Below are 17,973 nucleotides of genomic sequence, written 5' to 3'. Positions count from 1 at the left end.
CCAAAACCTAATTCAACTTCTGCTTTTGCTTGGACATTTACATTGACAAATGAAGCTGGTTTACAATTCAACATTTTCCTAGTTTATGCCACCATATAAATATAACATGCATTCTAACTCAAAAAATTTCTCAGATTCAGGGATTTAGGTTTTGAAAAATGAACTATCACCCTAGGTGTTCAATTTTTCATTTAAAATTCTGTAAAATATCACTTGAAAAGATAACGGGCTCTGGAAATAGACTTACCTAATATTGTTTATAACAAAGGAGAAGAACATAGTTGCAGATAATCCAAATGAAGTATTTATATTTGTCTCTGCTGTTTTGTAACAGATTATTCTTTCCCATTATATTTTACTTTACCTAATATTAATATGTTTATGATCCCTAAGCACACATTGGCAAGTGTGTAGTAATTTTTTTTCTTTTCCGGCTCATTTTATTTTTTATTAATTTTATAATTATAACTTTTTTTGACAGTACATATGCATAGGTATTTTTCTTACAACATTATCCCTTGCACTCACTTCTGTTCTGAATTTTCCCCTCCTTCCCTCCATCCCCTGCCCTAGATGGCAGGCATTCCTATACATAATAAATATGTTACAGTATATCCTAGATACAATATGTGTGCAGAACTTTTTGTTGTTGTTGTTGTTGCAAAGGAAGAATTAGATTCAGAAGGTAAAAATAACCTGGGAAGGAAAACAAAAATGCAAACAGTTTACATTCTTTTCCCAGTGTTTCTTCTCTGGATGTAGCTGATTCTGTCCATCACTGATCAATTGGATCTGAGTTAAATCTTCTCTTTGCTGAAGATATCTACTTCCATCAGAATACATCCTCATACAATATTGTTGTTGCTGTGTATAATGATCTCCTGGTTCTGCTCATTTCACTCAGCATCAGTTCATGTAAGTCTCTCCAAGCTTCTCTGTATTTATCCTGCTGGTCATTTCTTACAGAACAATAATATTCCATAATATTCATATACCATAATTTACCCAACCATTCTCCAATTAATGGGCATCCATTTTCCAATTTCTAGCCATTACAAAAAGGGCTGCCACAAACATTTTGAAGTGCATAGTAATTCACGTGAAAATTTATCTACCATGTGAAGATCTGCAAAATGTGGGGATGCTGCAGGCAAGATGGCAGAAGAGAGACAGCAGCCCAGATGAACTTTCCCAAAATTTTTCTCCAAACAACTTCAAAATAAACCTTCAAATCAAATTGTGGAGCAGCAGAGTCCACAAATGTCAGGGTGAAACATTTTTCCAATCTAAGAAAACTTAGGAGGTTGTTAGGAGAAATCTATGACATTAAGATGAGTGCTGGGTTAGAGTGTATAATCACAACACCAACAGTGGGCCATGACAGCAAGTAGTAGCAACAGTAATAGCAGTTTGGGGCTGAGGGCCGGATACTGAACTGGAGTCAGATGGTTCATCAGAGATTATTGTGGACCCTTTGTTGACACAGGGTACAGTACCCTATTGCCTCAGTTCTGAGTTGCAGTTCTAAGGTGGAAAGGAAAACTAGTGCTTGAAGTCCTAGGAGAGAATGGCACCAATCACAACTTCAGGAATAAGTGGAGTGCTAGCATTTATGGCTTCAGGGAAGCAGGAGCTTTTCCTGGGTAAGAGCAGAAAACCGACCAGGATAACAGTGACCACAACTCTCCCACAGATCATATTACCTCAGAAGATCCCAAAACTTGCACAATCTCAGAACTTTCTCTGAAAACAGCAACATGAAAACCTTGAAGTTTGGGACAGTGCTTCCCCACCCCAAGGTGAACAGAGCCTGGATATAAAGTTGAAATTAAAAATTCATTAATGTAAAGTTCAAAACATTAACATAAAGTTCAAAGACAAGAAATAAAATGAGAAAAGCAGCAACAACAAAAATAGAATTTGGCTGTAAAAATGACTATGGTGGCAAGGAAGACAAAGGTACATACTCAAAAGAAAACAATATGAGGCAAGATACAAAGCTTCAAAGAAAAATGCTAATTGAACAAAGTATAGCAAAAAAATTCTAGAAGAGTTGAAGATAGTTATAAGAGCAGTAAAGGGGGAAACTGGGAAAGAAAAAGAGAATGATGCAAAAAAATATGAAGAGAATTAATATCTTCATGAAAAAGGCATAAAAATACTAATGAAAATAACACCTTAAAATACAGAATTAGTCTAATGGAAAAATAGGCATAAAAATTCATTAAAGAAAAGAAGCATAATTGACTTAACTGGGGAAAAGTACAAAAGCTTACTGAGGAAAATAATTCTTTTAAATATTAGAATTGGGAAAATGGGAGATAAAGGCTTTATGAGACATCAAGAAACAACAAAATAAAATCAAAAGAATGAAAAAATAGAAGAAAATGCTAAATATCTTATTTGAAAAAAATAATTGCTCGGGGAAATGGACTGAGGAAAGAAATAATTTAAGAATTATTAGACTACCTGGAAGTCAGGATAAAACAAAAAGAGCTTAGACACCTTATTTCTAGAAAATTATAAGGGAAAATTGCTCTAATTATCTTAGATCCAGAAGATAAAATTTACCAATTACTCCCTGAAGAGATTTGAAAATAAACTTCATCCCAGGAATATGATAGCCATATTCCAAAGCTCCCAGGCCTGAAAAAATAATGCAAGTAGCTAGAAAAAAAATTCAAATGTGGTATTAGAATTACAGAAGATTCAGCAATTAAAGGAACAAAGAGCTTGGGATATTATTGAAGGCAAAGGAGCTAAGGTTACAACCAAGAATTAATCTATCCCCCAAAATTGAGTACAATCCTTTGGGGGAGGAGATACAGATATTTAATGAATTAGAAAACTTTCAAGTATTCTTGATGAAAAACCGAGAGCTGAATTAAAAATACTTTCAAACACAAAACTCAAGAGAAGCATAAAAAGGTAATGTAAAAGAGCAATCATAAGAGATTCAATAAGGTTAATCTGTTTACATATTCCTATATAAGAAGGTGGTACATCTAACTTCTAAGATTTTTATTATTATTAAGATAGATATAATTATTTGGGTAGAAAGAGTCTACATATAGAGAGGTCATGGATATGAATTGATTATGTTGGGAAAATCTCAAAAAAAGGTGGGGTGAGAAAAGATGATGCACTGGGGGAAGGGAGGGAGAAAGGTGGAATTAGAAATTTTTCTCACATAAAAGTGGTAGAAAAGAAAGAGCTTTTGTGGAAAAGGGGAAAATGATGTGGAGGAAGGGAGGTAGACAATGCTTGAACATCACTCTCATCAAAATATGTACAAAGAGTGAAGAAGATATATGTACACCCAAATAAGTATTGAATCTATCTTGCATAATGGGAAAATGGGAGAAGAGAATAAAAGAAGGGAGATGATAAAAGGAATGGCAGATTAAGGGGAATAGTGGTCATAAGCAAAACAAATTTTTGAGGAGGAACAGGATAAAAAAGAGAGGGATAAACAGAAGAAATGGCAAGGAATGAAATATATATTCATAAATCATAATGTGAATAGGATGATCTTACCCCTAAAATAGAAGCAAAGAGCAGAATGGATTAGAAAATGGAATCCAAACTATGGTATTTAAAAAAGCCTCACTTGAAACACCGATACTAGGAGCACCCATGCGCTTCATCACATCCAGGGGAACTAGCAAACTTTAGCTCTAAGAACTGCCAAATTCTTCAGCATAGCCGTGGATAAAGAGGTAGAACCAACTTTATGAGTACCAAAGCAAATAGGCAGCTATTAGGACTTCCCTGCCACATACTCTAGACAGGCAGCAAACAGTGGCCAGACCACCACATGCTTCAGTGTAGTCCCAGGGAAAGGAAGAAACACTCCATGGCCTTAGCACATGCCAGATGCCAGCAGTAGGACTCCAACTCAGCACCAGGTAAATTGCTAGACCTACTGCAGCCTTAAATAGCACCAACTACCCCTCACCCCATCCTTTCAATGCAGCACCAGACATGAGCCTACCCCTTGGTACTCAGAGGAACATCACTGAAGTACCAGGTAAAGAGCCAGAACTTGCAGTCACTGGCATAAGAATTCTGATACAGTTTCCCTTCCCACTCCAGGAGCAGAACTCAAATTAAAAAAAAAAAGAAAGAAAGAAAGGATAAAGCCAAAAAGATGAGCCAAAACAACAAAAGAATCTGACCATAGAAAGTTATTATATTGATAGGGAAGATCAAAACACAAAACCAGAAGAATACAATACCAAAACACTTATAGGCTAAATCCCAAAGAAAAATAGGAAGTTGTCTCAAGCTCAGAAAGAACTCTTGGAAGAGCTCAAAAATATATTAAACATCATACAAGAGAGGTAGAAGAAAAATCTGGAAAAGAAATTATAATGATGCAAGAAATTATGAAAAAATCATCATCTTGGAAAAAGAAAACATCTGACTGAAAAGTAGAATTGGCCAAATGGAAAGGGAGACACAAAAATCAACTGAACAAAACAACTTTTTAAAGGGTACAATTATCTAAATTAAAAAAAAAAAAAGAAAGAAATGCAAAAGCTCATTGAGGAAAACAACTCCTTAAAAGTTAAAATTGGATGGATCCACACTTAACACCATATACCAAGATAAGATCAAAATGGGTCCATGATTTAGGCATAAAGAATGAGATCATAAATAGATTAGAGGAACAGAGAATAGTCTACCTATCAGACCTGTGGAGGAGGAAGGAATTTATGACCAGAGGAGAATTAGAGATCATTATTGATCACAAAATAGAAGATTTTGATTACATCAAACTAAAAAGTTTCTGTACAAACAATACTAATGCAAACAAGATTAGAAGCGAAGTAACAAATTGGGAAAATATTTTTAAAAGTAAAGGTTCTGACAAAGGTCTCATTTCCAAAATATATAGAGAACTGACCCTGATTTATAGGAAACCAAACCATTCTCCAATTGATAAATGGTCAAAGGATATGAACAGACAATTCTCAGATGATGAAATTGAAACTATTTCCACTCATATGAAAGAGTGTTCCAAATCACTACTGATCAGAGAAATGCAAATTAAGACAACTCTGAGATACCACTACACACCTGTCAGATTGGCTAAGATGACAGGAACAAATAATGATGAATGTTGGAGGGGATGTGGGAAAACTGGGACACTGATACATTGCTGGTGGAGTTGCGAAAGAATCCAGCCATTCTGGAGAGCAATCTGGAATTATGCCCAAAAAGTTATCAAACTGTGCATACCCTTTGACCCAGCAGCGCTACTACTGGGATTATATCCCAAAGAAATACTAAAGAACAGAAAGAGACATATATGTGCCAAAATGTTTGTGGCAGCTCTTTTTGTTGTAGCTAGAAACTGGAAGATGAATGGATGTCCATCAGTTGGAGAATGGTTGGGTAAATTGTGGTATATGAAGGTTATGGAATATTATTGCTCTGTAAGAAATGACCAGCAGGAGGAATACAGAGAGGCCTGGAGAGACTTAAATCAACTGATGCTGAGTGAAATGAGCAGAACCAGAAGATCACTGTACACTTCAACAACAATACTGTATGAGGATGTATTCTGATGGAAGTGGAAATCTTCAACATAAAGAAGATCCAACTCACTTCCAGTTGATCAATGATGGACAGAAATAACTATACCCAGAGAAGGAACACTGGGAAGCGAATGTAAATTGTTAGCACTAATATCTGTCTGCCCAGGTTGCATGTACCTTCGGATTCTAATGTTTATTGTGCAACAAGAAAATGGTATTTACACACATATATTGTATCTAGGTTATATTGTAACACATGTAAAATGTATGGGATTGCCTGCCATCGGGGGGAGGGAGTGGAGGGAGGGGATAATTTGGAAAAATGAATTAAAAAAAAAAAGTTAAAATTGGGAAAGTGGAAACTAATGACTATGCAACTCATCAATCAGTCACATCAATCAACCAAATTAAAAGGAATGGAAAAATAGAAGAAAATATAAAATACCTCACTGAAAAAAAAATTGACCTGGAAAGTAGATCCAAGAAACACAATGTCAAAGTCATTGAACTACCTGAAAGCCATAATCAAAAGGAGAACCTTTAAATCATGTGCCTCTGATAAGGGCTTCATTTCTTTTTTTTCTTTTTTTCCTTTTTTTAAAATTTTATTAAAGTTTTTTAGTTACGAAACATGTGCATGGGTAATTTTTCAACACTGACCTTTGCAAAACCTTCTGTTCCAAATTTCCCCCCTCCCCAGATGGCATGTACTCTAATACATATTAAATATGTTAAAACATATCTTAAATCCAACATATGTATACATATTTATACATTTATCTTGCTGCACAATAAAAATCAGATCAAGAAGGAAAAAAAAAAACTAAGAAAACAAAATGCAAGCAAACAACAACAGAAAGAGTGAAAATGCTATGTTGTGGTCCACACTAAGTTCCTACAGTCCTCTCTCTGGGTGTAGATGTCTCTCCATCACTGAACAACTGGAACTGGTTTGAATCATCTCATTGTTGAAGAGAGCCACATTCATCAGAAATGTTCATCATATAGTCTTCTTGTTGCCATGTATAATGATATCTTGGCTCTGCTCATTTCACTCAGCATCAGTTTATTTAAGTCTCTCCAGGCCTCTCTGAAATCATGCTGCTGGTCGTTTCTTACAGAAGAATAATATTCCATAACATTTATATACCATAATTTATTCTCCAATTGATGGACATCTATTCAGTTTCCAGTTTCTTGCCACTACAAAAAGGGCTGCTACAAACATTTTTTCACAAATGCGTCCCTTCCTCTCTTCTAAGATCTCTTTGGGATATAACCCCAATAGAAACACTGCTGGATCAAAGGGTATGCACAGTTTGATCACTTTTGGATCATAGTTCCAAATTGCTCTCCAGAATGGTTGGATAAATTCACAGTTCCACCAACAATGCATTAGTGTCCCAGTTTTCCCACAGACGCTCCAACATTCATCATTTTCTTTTCCTCTCATCTTAACCAATCTGAGAGGTGTCTTAATTTGCATTTCTCTGCTTAATAATGATATGGAGCACCTTTTCATATGACTAGAAATAGTTTCAATTTCTTCATCTGAAAATTCATATCCTTTGACCATTTATCAGTTGGAAAATGGCTTGAATTCTTGTAAATTTGAGTCAATTCTCTATATATATATGAGAAATGAAACCTTTATCAGAATCTTTGAATGTAAAAGTGTTTTCCCAATTTATTGCTTCCCTTTAAAGGCCTCATTTACAAATTTACAAGAATAAAAGCCATTCCCTAATTGGTAAATGATCAAAAATATAAAGAGCTTTCAGTTGGTACTCTAAATACCTTTTGATTAGAGAAATGCAGATTAAAACAACTCTGACGTAACATCTTACACTTACCAAATTGGTTCATATGACAAAAAGGAAAATGATAAAAATTGAAAGGAATATAGACAAATTAGGATACTAATGCATTGTTGGTGGAATTGTGAATTGATCCCAGTACCTTGGAGAGCAATTTGAAACTGTGTCCAAAAGGTAAACAAACTGTGCATAATCTTTGAACTGGTATTATCACTGTTAGGTTTGTATTCCAGAGATCATAACAAATTGTGCAAAAATCTTTATAATAGCCTTTTTTATAGTAACAAACTATTGGAAACTGAAGTTATGTCTATTAGTTGGAGAATAGTAGAATAAATTGTGGTATATGAATGTAATCTATAATATTGCACAATCAAAATGACGACCAGGCACATTCAGCAAAACCTGGAAATATTTGTATGAACTGATGTAAAAGTAAAATGAGCAGAACCAGAAAAAAATTGTACATACTATCAGCAAGGCTGTGTGACAATCAACTATGAATTTTGCTTTTCAGAAGCACAATGATTCAAGATAAGTACAAAGGATCCATAAAAGAAAATGCTATTAATATCCAGATAAAGAATTGATAAACTAAGGCATATTAAAATGCATTTTTCATTTACTTCATTCTTTTGCATGTTTTTTTTCTTTTGATTTATTTTTTCTTTCACAACTGTGACTAATATGGAAATATATTTACATACTATCAGATGTATAAACTGTATCAAACTACCTATCAGTTTCAGAAGAGGGGAAGGAAGAGAGAGGGAGAAAAATTTGGAATCAGAAATATTGTAAAATTAATGTTTAACATTTTCTTGACATATAACTGGGGAAAATAAAATACTATTTAAAAATGAATGCTAAAATTGTCTTGACATGTAATTGGGAAATATAAAAAAAATAAAATAGACACTTCTGAAACAAAAAGACATATACAGAATGAAAATAAGAGGTTGGAGCAGATTTTATTATGTTTTAGCTGAATTACAAAAGACAAGGATAGCAATTGTGAGCTCAGACAAAGCAAAAGCAGAAATAGATTTATTAAAAATAATAATCAGAAACTGTGTTTTGCTAAAAAGGTACTATAGATATTAAATATTAAAAAATTTATAACATGTCTCTCTGATAAAGATCTCATTTCTCAAATATATAGGAAACTGAGTCAAATTTATTAAAATAAGAGCTATTCCCCAATTGATAAATAGAATTTATGACAGAATCAAAAACCAAAGTTTCCTATAGTCATATGAAAAATTTTCTGAATCACTACTGATTAGTGAAATGCAAATTAAGTAATCCTCAGAAATGACAAGTGCTGTAGGAAATGAGAGGGAAATAAGTGTATTAATGAAGAGTAATCAACTATTCTGGAGAACAATTTGGAACTTTGCACAAAGGACTATCACACTGTGCATGCAAGTGATATCACTACTACTTCTGTTCCCCAAAGATCAAAGAAAAAAGAAAAAGAATCTATACGTACAAAAATATTTACAGCAGCTCGTTTTATATTGGTAAAGAATTGGAAATTCTGGGAATAGTTGAACAGAATGTGGCATGTGATTTTGATATTATACCATTGTGCTAAAACAAATGACAAAAGGGGATAGCTTCAGAAAAACATGGGAAGACCTAATTGAATTGATGTTAAGTTAAGCAAGCAGAACCAGGAGATCATTGTACACAGTAACAGCAATATTATAATGATAGTAAACTGAAGTGCTCTGATCAATATAATGATCCAAGATAACTTCAAGGACTCATGATGAAAAAATGCTATCTACCTCAGTGATAGAATTGATGAACTCTGAGTACAATCGAAAATATAATTGTTCACTTTTTTACTTCTTTTTGTGAAATGGCTGACATAGAAATATATTTTATATGATTTTACATGGATAATTGATATATTGCTAAAATTTGCAATGGGAAGGAAGAAGGCAGGGAGAGAATTTGAAAATCAATTAAAAATCATAATAAAATACATAATAAATGGTTTTTATTTTTTAGAAATAGCACAGTTTTATATATTTATTTCACTTAACTGCTCACAAATTTTTCAGTTAAGTCCTACTGGGATTATTACCCTCATTATATTGATAAGGAAACCAGAAATCAGATAGGATAGATGACTCACTGATGGTCACACAATAAATGCCTTCCTTAGATGGGGTTTGGACACTAGGATAAATAAATCATTAGATAGAGAAGCTACCTGTATTGCAATGACTGCAGATTTTCTTTGAATTGTATGTCTTATACAACTCTCAATCTTTTTTTTCACAATGCATGTGTGTTCTAACAAGAAGTACAATGTGATTTCTATTATCAATAATTGTTAGGTTCTTACTAGGTGGTAAGTCGGTACTTAACAATTCTCTAGCTCAGAATTCACACCTTTAAAAGGAGTATACATCGTTAAACTTATGAAAGAAGTTTACACATTTAGAAAAGTTTACACCTTTAAAAGAAGCAAGTTTATTGGTTGTAGGAGTTCCCACAAGCCCCTGGGAGTACCCACAAGCCCATTCTCTTGGAGGATAAAAAGAGGAACATTGAGTCTGGCAAAGTCAGTCTAGATTGGGATAAGAACAAGATTTCACGGGAGAACTTCAGGGAAGCTCGAGGAGATTCAGAGCCAGGATTCAGGAAGAAGAGGATTTGAGATTCTACCTTCATTCTGGCTGGAGGCTTCAGAAGCCTCCCAGGAAACCTGCTCACAGAGGACAAGATTTTATAGAAAAGAAGCCTCCTCCCAGAAAAGGATTGTAATTGAGAGACGACAGGACATTATATTTTGGCGCCCAACGTGGGGCAAAGACTTTTACTTATCCTGATTCTGGCTGATTCTGAGCTCTTCAGAGGGAGCTATCCCGGACCATGACAATTTGGTTCTGGAACAGGGCATTCTCAAGATGGCTGCACCTGCTGTGTTGCTATTAATTGAGAAACCCAACCATAATAAGTACTGAGCTGCTTTGAAGAAGGAGAAACACCGCAGAAGGCATCAGGAGCGAGCTAAGTTGAGAGACTTAGGACTATCACAGAAAGATGAAGAGGAAGATAAGTTCATTGTTGAACAACTGGAAGAAAAGGAAAAACAGAAAGCTGAAAGGCAAAAATTACATGAAGAGTGGTTATTGAGAGAACAGAAGGCTCAAGAAGAATTTAAACTAAAGAAGGAAAAGGAAGAGGCAGCAAAAAAGAAGAGAGAAAGATCAATGAAGAATGGGAAGAACAACAAAGGAAAGAGAAACAGGAAGAAGAACAGAGACAACAGAAGAGAGACAGAGAGGAAGCTGTGCAGAAGATGCTGGATCAGGCTGAAAGTCAGTTGGAAAATTGTGTCACATGGCATAATCCAGAACCACCAGTGGATTTAAGAGCAACAGAGAAAGATCAAGCTAATTGTCCATTCTACATTAAGACAGGATCTTGCTGATTTGGAGATAGGTGTTCACGTAAGCATAATTACCCAACATCTAGTCAAACACTTTTTATTAGAAGTATGTTTATAACATTTGGAATGGAGCAGTGCAGAAGGGATGACTATGATACTGATGCGAGCCTGGAGTATAGCAAGGAGGAAACTTATCAACAGTTCCTAGATTTCTATGAAATGTACTTCCAGAATTCAAGAATATGGGAAAAGTTATTCAATTCAAGGTCAGCTGCAACTTTGAGCATCATCTAAGAGGAAATGTATATGTGCAATATCAGTCGGAGGAAGAATGTCAAGCAGCCTTCTCTCTATTCAGTGGACGATGGTATGCAGGACAACAGCTTCAATGTGAATTCTCACCAGTAACATGGTGGAAAATGGCTATTTGTGGTTTATTTGGAAGGCAAAAGTGTCCAAGGGGGAAGCACTGTAACTTTCTCCATGTATTCAGAAATCCTAATAATGAATTTTGGGAAACTAATAGAGACATACATATGTCCCCAGATTGGAGTAATACATCATTTGGTAAAAACTGAGAAAGGAGAGAGAGGACAGGTTACCATGAAGAATATCAGATCGAGGAGACAGCGAAGTCCTAGTCCAGATTATTCTTATAAAAGAAATGGGGAATCTGAGAGGAAGAAAAGTCATCACTATAGGAGTAAGAAAAAATCTCATAAGCATTCCTCAAAAAGTCATGAAAGGTGACACTCAAGGAATGGAGGAAGAAAACGCAATTGGAGCCAAAGAAGCAGGAGCCAGAGTAGAGGCCAAAGAAGCCAAAGCAAAAGTACATCCAGGTCTAGGAGTCGGGACAGGAAGAAGTCAACCAGCAGAGACAGAAATACTTAAATCACAAACAAAATATATATTTTTATACTGACATAGTGATCTCCAAAATGTAAGTGTTAGAGCTCCCAGTTATTTTTCTCAATTTATACCAGCTTTTCAGATCTAGAATTATCCTGTATTATATAATTGCAACTCCAAAGTTAGTTTTTCAACCAGAATTACTAAAGGTGTTTTAGAACTCAAGTTTGACAAAATCTTGACACTTAAAACACAGAAAATTCCCTGTACTCCCTCCCTATTACTCCAAGTAATAAATACTTGGTTATTTAGGGTAGATTGAAATTGAATCATTTCTACTATAGCTAATGAATATTCTTGTTTACAGCAGTACCAGTAACACAAATGTCATTTATAATAGATTGCACAAGAGAAAGAGATGATAAAGTTGAAAAGGGGAAACACAATTTTATTTGTCTTAATGCTGTAGCATGCATGAACTTTAAATGGAAATGCTGCTTTTGGTTTTCTAATTAGGAAAAACTTTTTCCTTGGAAGACACACAGCTTTATTCCTATTAATATTTTAAAGTAGAAGGTAGTTAGGAAATTTGACAAGGATGAAGGCTGCAATAAAAGCTTGGGGTTCCCTCCCCGGACAGAAAGATTGAAGGCTTTCACTAAAATAGAGCAAGGTCCCAATGAACCTTTTGTGGATTTTGTGGGATGTCTGCAAACTGCTGTCAAAAGAACTATTGGAGAGAATGCAGCTACAGAAATAATGACCAGACATTTGGCTATGGAAAATGCCAATGAAGTTTGCAAGAGAATTATATGGGGACTAGACAAAGATGCTTCTTTAGAGGAGATCATAAGACGATGTGCTACAGTGGGAACAAATGCTTTTTACATCCAGACTATGATGAACATGGAAAGACAAGGTCCCTCCTGGCAAGGGACTTCTAGAGAAACTCGTTGATGTCTTCAATGTGGAAAAGTTGGAAATCTAAGAGCTCAATGTAGATATGGAGATAGAGTGAGAAGACAGGCTGAAAGAAGACCTAAAACTCCATGTCCAAAATGTCACAAGGGCTTCCACTGGGCCTTTGAATGTAGATTGATCCTGGGAAATAAGAGGCAGAGCCCAGTTCTAAGAACTCAATCAAAAGATAGGTGGGGCATGATGGCAGCTGAGGTTACACCCAAAGAACCTTTTAGAAGGTCAGGCATCTAATGTGATCTATCAGCCAAAAAGTGGAAGAAAGGGATTACCTGATCAGTCAGCCAAAAGGCAATCAGATTGCAGAAAGGGATTACACTTGGGAAGAATACAGACCTTTTAAAGCAACAGGGCAGTGTCCAGTACAAACAGCACCAATGTAATTTCCAGATGATGAGAAGAGATTTTGAAAGTGATAAATAGAAGGAAATTAGATAGGTTAACTGCCTGGGAGAGAGGGTTTGCTTGTATTTTAACAAACAGAAGAAAACAGATTGAGAAGGAAACAGATAGGTGCCAACAAGCACTTGGAGAGAGACAGAAAAAAAGAAAAACCTCAAAACAAAGGAGAAGATCTAAGAAACATTTGCCTGAAAGAGCATGGCTGATAATGAGACTGTTAAAGAACTTTAAAACCAGAAGGAATCATTGGATTTCCTAACACAAGATGAGACTATTATAGGACTTTAAAACTTACAGGAATTATTGGATTTATGGCACATGAACTAATGGACAATGGACTTATGGACATTACAAATAATTATAGTGGAGGTCTGAAAAAACCACTGGATTTGTGAAAACTCATAAGATTAGTCAGATGAGTGATTAGAAACAGGTGTTTGAAAGTATCCAAGTAATGGTCCTCAGATAACAGAATTCTTTTCAGATCTGCTAATTCACTTTGGGCTGCCTCAAAAGAGGGTCACATGTAAGTGAGAAAGAATCTTATATTTCCAAAAGAAGAGAACTGCTTGAGGGACTTATTATAATTCTTACTTTATAATACTTACCCAGATCATATGTAGATTGATTATATAGAATCAGTTAATCCATCAAGTATCTATTAAATACATATTTATGTGCAAGATAGTGTGCTTGGCTCAAGATATAAAGACAAAAGTGAAATAATCCCTTTTCTCAAAGAATTTACACTGTATACATTTGGTTGGAGCTAGAGAAACTCTTATGGAGGCAAAGGAGAAACAATAAAACAAGAGAAAGTACCTGTAAGGTAAGACAAGTGTAAGGACCCCCAGTGCAAGAGTAGAGCTCCCAGATAGTTGTTTGGTGGGAGTGAAGTTGTGAAAAGACCAAACACATTTTTCCCCAGAGAAACAATACATGTGGAAATCATGGAAGGTGAATCAATAAAACAACATGTATTTATTAAATACTTAGTAGTTGAGAATGAAGTATTAACAAGGATAATGTGCAGGAATATAAGGACTAAGATGAAGCAATTTCTGCCCTCTAGAAACTTATATCTTATTTGGGAATATATACCTACATACATATAAAATTGATAGGAATTAATATTAGAAGCAAGAAATTAGTAGCTGGGAGTATAATGAAAGGCCTCATATGAAAGATAGAATTTGAATTGTACTTTAATATCTAAGAAACTAGGAATTCTAAGGATCATTGGGTATAATTGCAAGGCAATGTCTGAGGCCAGACTTGAATTTAGGGAGACTCCCCTGAGTTTAAATCTGTCCTGAGGCACATAGAAGCTGTGTGACCCTGGGCATGTGTCTTAAGCCTGTTTCCCTCAGCTTCTTTATCTAAGCTAGAGAAGGAATTGGGAAAACATTCTGGTGTCTTTCTTTAAGAAAATCCCAGATGTGATCAGAAAGAATTGGACATGATTGAAAATTGACTGTAAAAAAATAATAAGGGATTATGAGAGGTTGAAGAAAGGAAGGATTCACTTCAGGTATGGAATGTATAAAGTCATGGCTGTGAGAAAAAAGAAAAAAGAAAATCAGTTTGGTTGGACCAGAGAGTGATGTGGAAAAGAAAATAATTGATAATAAGCCCGGGAAGGTAGTTTGGATAAATGGTAAATATAAGTCATGCAAACTTTATGGGATAAATATTTATTTTTAAAAATTTAATAATAGCCTTTTATTTTCAAAATACATGCGAAGGTAGTTTTCAACATTTACCCTTGAAAAGCCTTATATTACAAATTTTTCTTCTCCTCTTCCCTTTCTCACTCCCCTAGATAAAAAGTAATCTAATATATGTTAAACATGTACAATTCTTCTTGTTTTTTTCAGGTTTTTTTCCTATTTTTATTTTTTTATTATTATAACTTTTTATTGACAGTACATATGCATGGGTAGTTTTTTACAACATCACATCATCCCTTACATTCACTTGTGTTCCGACTTTTCCCTTTCCTCCCTCTACCCCCTCCTCTAGATGGCAGGCAGTCTTATACATGTTAAGTATGTTATAGTATATCCTAGATACAATATATGTGTGCAGAACCGTACAGTTCTCTTGTTATGTGCAAGTCCTCTATAAATATTTCCACATTTATCCTGCTGCACAAGAAACATTATATCAAAAAGGAAAAAAATTAGAAAAGAAAACAAGCAAAAAAAAAAAGCTGAAAATACTACATTGTGATCCACATTCAGTCCCCATAGTCTTTTTATTGGATGTAGATTGTTCTCTCCATCACAATTCTATTGGAATTGTTATGAATCATCTCATTTTTAAAAAGACCAAATCCTAACAGAAGATCATCACATAATCTTGTTGTTGCTGTATACAATGTTCTCTTGGTTTTACTCACTTCATCTAGCATCAATTCATGCAAGTCTCTCCAGGCCTTTCTGAAATCATCCTGCTGGTCATTTCTTATTCCAAAACATTCGTACACCATAACTTATTCAGCCACTCCCCAACTGATGGGTATCCACTCACTTTCCAGTTCTTTGCCACTATAAAAAGGGTGGCTACAACCATTTTTGCACATGTGGGTCCTATTCCTGTTTTTATGATCTCTTTGGGATACAGGCCCAGTAGAGACATTTCTGGATCAAAAGGTGTGCACAGCTTGATAGCCCTTTGGTCTCATAATTCCAAATTGCTCTCCAGAAAGTTTGGAACAGTTCACAACTCCACCAATAATATATTAATTTCCCAGTTTTCCCACTTCCCTTCCAACATTAATCATTATCTTTTCCTGTTATCTTAGTCAATCTGAGAGGTATATATAGTGGTACCTCAAAGTTGCCTTAATTTGAATTTCTCTAATCAATAGTGATTCAGAGCATTTTTATATGACTAAAATAACTTTAATTTCTTCATCTGAAAGTTATCTGTTCATATTCTTTGACCATCTATCATTTGAAGAATCAAATTTGATAAATTTGAGTCAATTCTCTATATATTTTAGAAATGGGGCCTTTATCAGAATCCCTAGATGTAAAATTTCCTCCAGTTTTCTGCTTCCCTTCTAATCTTGGTTGCATTGTTGTTGTTGTTTTTTAATCTTTTTAATTTAATATAAATAAAATTATCCATTTTGCATTTCAAATGTCCTCTAGTTCTTCTTTGGTCATAAATTCCTTTTTTCTCCATAGATCTGAGAGGTAGATGGGATAATTCTTTTTGAAAAAAAATATTTAAAGCAGAAGACCTGAAGGAATTAACTTAAAGGATTGAATGCCTACAAAAAAGAAGGTATTTAGTTCAGGAAAATCTTGTGAACAGAATCTAAGGACTCATTTGGAATATTAACGACTAAGAAGTTCTAATCCCTAACTAGTATGTACTGAAGAGCTGTGAAATACCTCTTCTTTAAATTGAAAGGTAGAATTTCAATTATTTAGAAAGGCCCAATTATGTGTCTCTAGCTCACTTAATTTATGTATACCTTCCCCATTCACCCCCCAGATATTCTAGTAGTACCATAAATCTATTTACATCTATCAAGTGTCTTGACTGATGATGTCATCTTGGAGAGATTTAAACATGGAAAACATGGACAGAAGACTGTGAAGGAAGGTTAAGAAGGGTTGTAGCCTAAGAACAAGGTCTTCGATATATTAATTCCCAATTTATTTACAGGTCATGATTGTAACAGAAAGTAACCCAAGCCATGATGAAAGCTGCCTGTCTTATCCTTTGTTTGGGGGATGCTCTGAGCCATATTTTATCATAGAATAATCTTTAAGTCCAAGTTTATCTCTTATTAAAAATGAGAATATGAAACAAAAAAAAGTTATCACTGTTGATCTTGGACACTGGAAATGACAATTTTGTACTGTAAACAATCTTTGACATTTCCCAGTCATGCACAGACTGCACTTAAGAGAAATAAATATCAAGTTGTATAAGAAGTAAGGTAACCCCATGAACTGTAATGTTTTAGGCTCTCTAACTTTGCCAACTGCTTTTTGACTGTTCAGAGTTAGAAAAGGAAGAAACTGACCTTTCATCACAGTCAATGAAATGCCTTATTTTTTGTGATGACACTTAGTATAGTGTTGGACACATAATAGCTACTTATTAAATGTTTTTATTGAGTATTACTAATGTCATTGTTCAATCTTGGAAGACAGTGAAGACACAAATAAACAAATTTATATCAAATTTGATCTCTTTATATATGTGTGTGTGTGTGAGTGTACACTGAATTATACTTTGCAGCAGCCTCAGGAAGGTATCAATACTCTTTTTGTATAACTGTATTATATTTTGAGTAATGTGAAAATCCTTTTGTACCTCCTCGATGCCAATGTCAAAACAATTTTTCCAAAATATTCCTCCTTTAAGATACCAAGTAGGACTAACTTTACTTTAAGCCTGTCTGGATCAGCCTTGATATTTAGTATCAAAGTACTGAATTAATTAAAATTCCAAGAATTAACACAATTTTGAAATGGAAAAGCAGAAATGTTTCTTAACTGGAGAGAAGGTTAAACAATAAAAATTAATCTAGTTGGGTGAATGAGTCAGCTTTCTTACTGGAATATATCCACAACCAAAAGCTTAATTGTCCATTTGTACAATCATAGCCTCTAGATGATTTGGACAGGGGCTTGAAGGTTAGGAATAGGTTCCAAAGTGGGAAGGGAATCTTCAGTTGATGCCAAGTAGATTAACACAGAAATTGATTTTAATTGATTAAGATGTAAAAAACTCGTAAATGTAGAAAAGCAGAAATATTAAATACATTTTTACTGATCACAATGCAATAATATTACATTAAATAATGGGCCAGCATAAGAGGTATTAAAAGCCAACTGGAGACCCAATAGCTTAATCTTTAAAAATTGGTAGCTAAAAGAACAAATCAAAGAAACAAGATGATTTCATTAAAGATAATGATATTGAGGCAACGTACCAAAATTTTGTG

At 34.6% G+C, this 17,973-nt stretch overlaps 1 protein-coding gene and 1 pseudogene across 4 annotated transcripts in view; one reads left to right on the top strand and one right to left on the bottom strand.

Moving 5' to 3' along the window:
- Positions 1 to 17,973, bottom strand: part of OPCML (opioid binding protein/cell adhesion molecule like) — a 1,489,737-nt gene that overhangs the window by 200,161 nt on the left and 1,271,603 nt on the right. The window lies entirely within an intron of this gene.
- LOC141563124 (U2 small nuclear ribonucleoprotein auxiliary factor 35 kDa subunit-related protein 2 pseudogene) lies at positions 10,285 to 11,663 on the top strand (annotated as a pseudogene).

This window comes from Sminthopsis crassicaudata, chromosome 3 (genome assembly GCF_048593235.1).
Source record: "Sminthopsis crassicaudata isolate SCR6 chromosome 3, ASM4859323v1, whole genome shotgun sequence".
NCBI lineage: Eukaryota > Metazoa > Chordata > Mammalia > Dasyuromorphia > Dasyuridae > Sminthopsis > Sminthopsis crassicaudata.
Note: the sequence above shows the minus strand (reverse complement) of the source record. Positions and strands in the feature narration are given on the sequence as shown.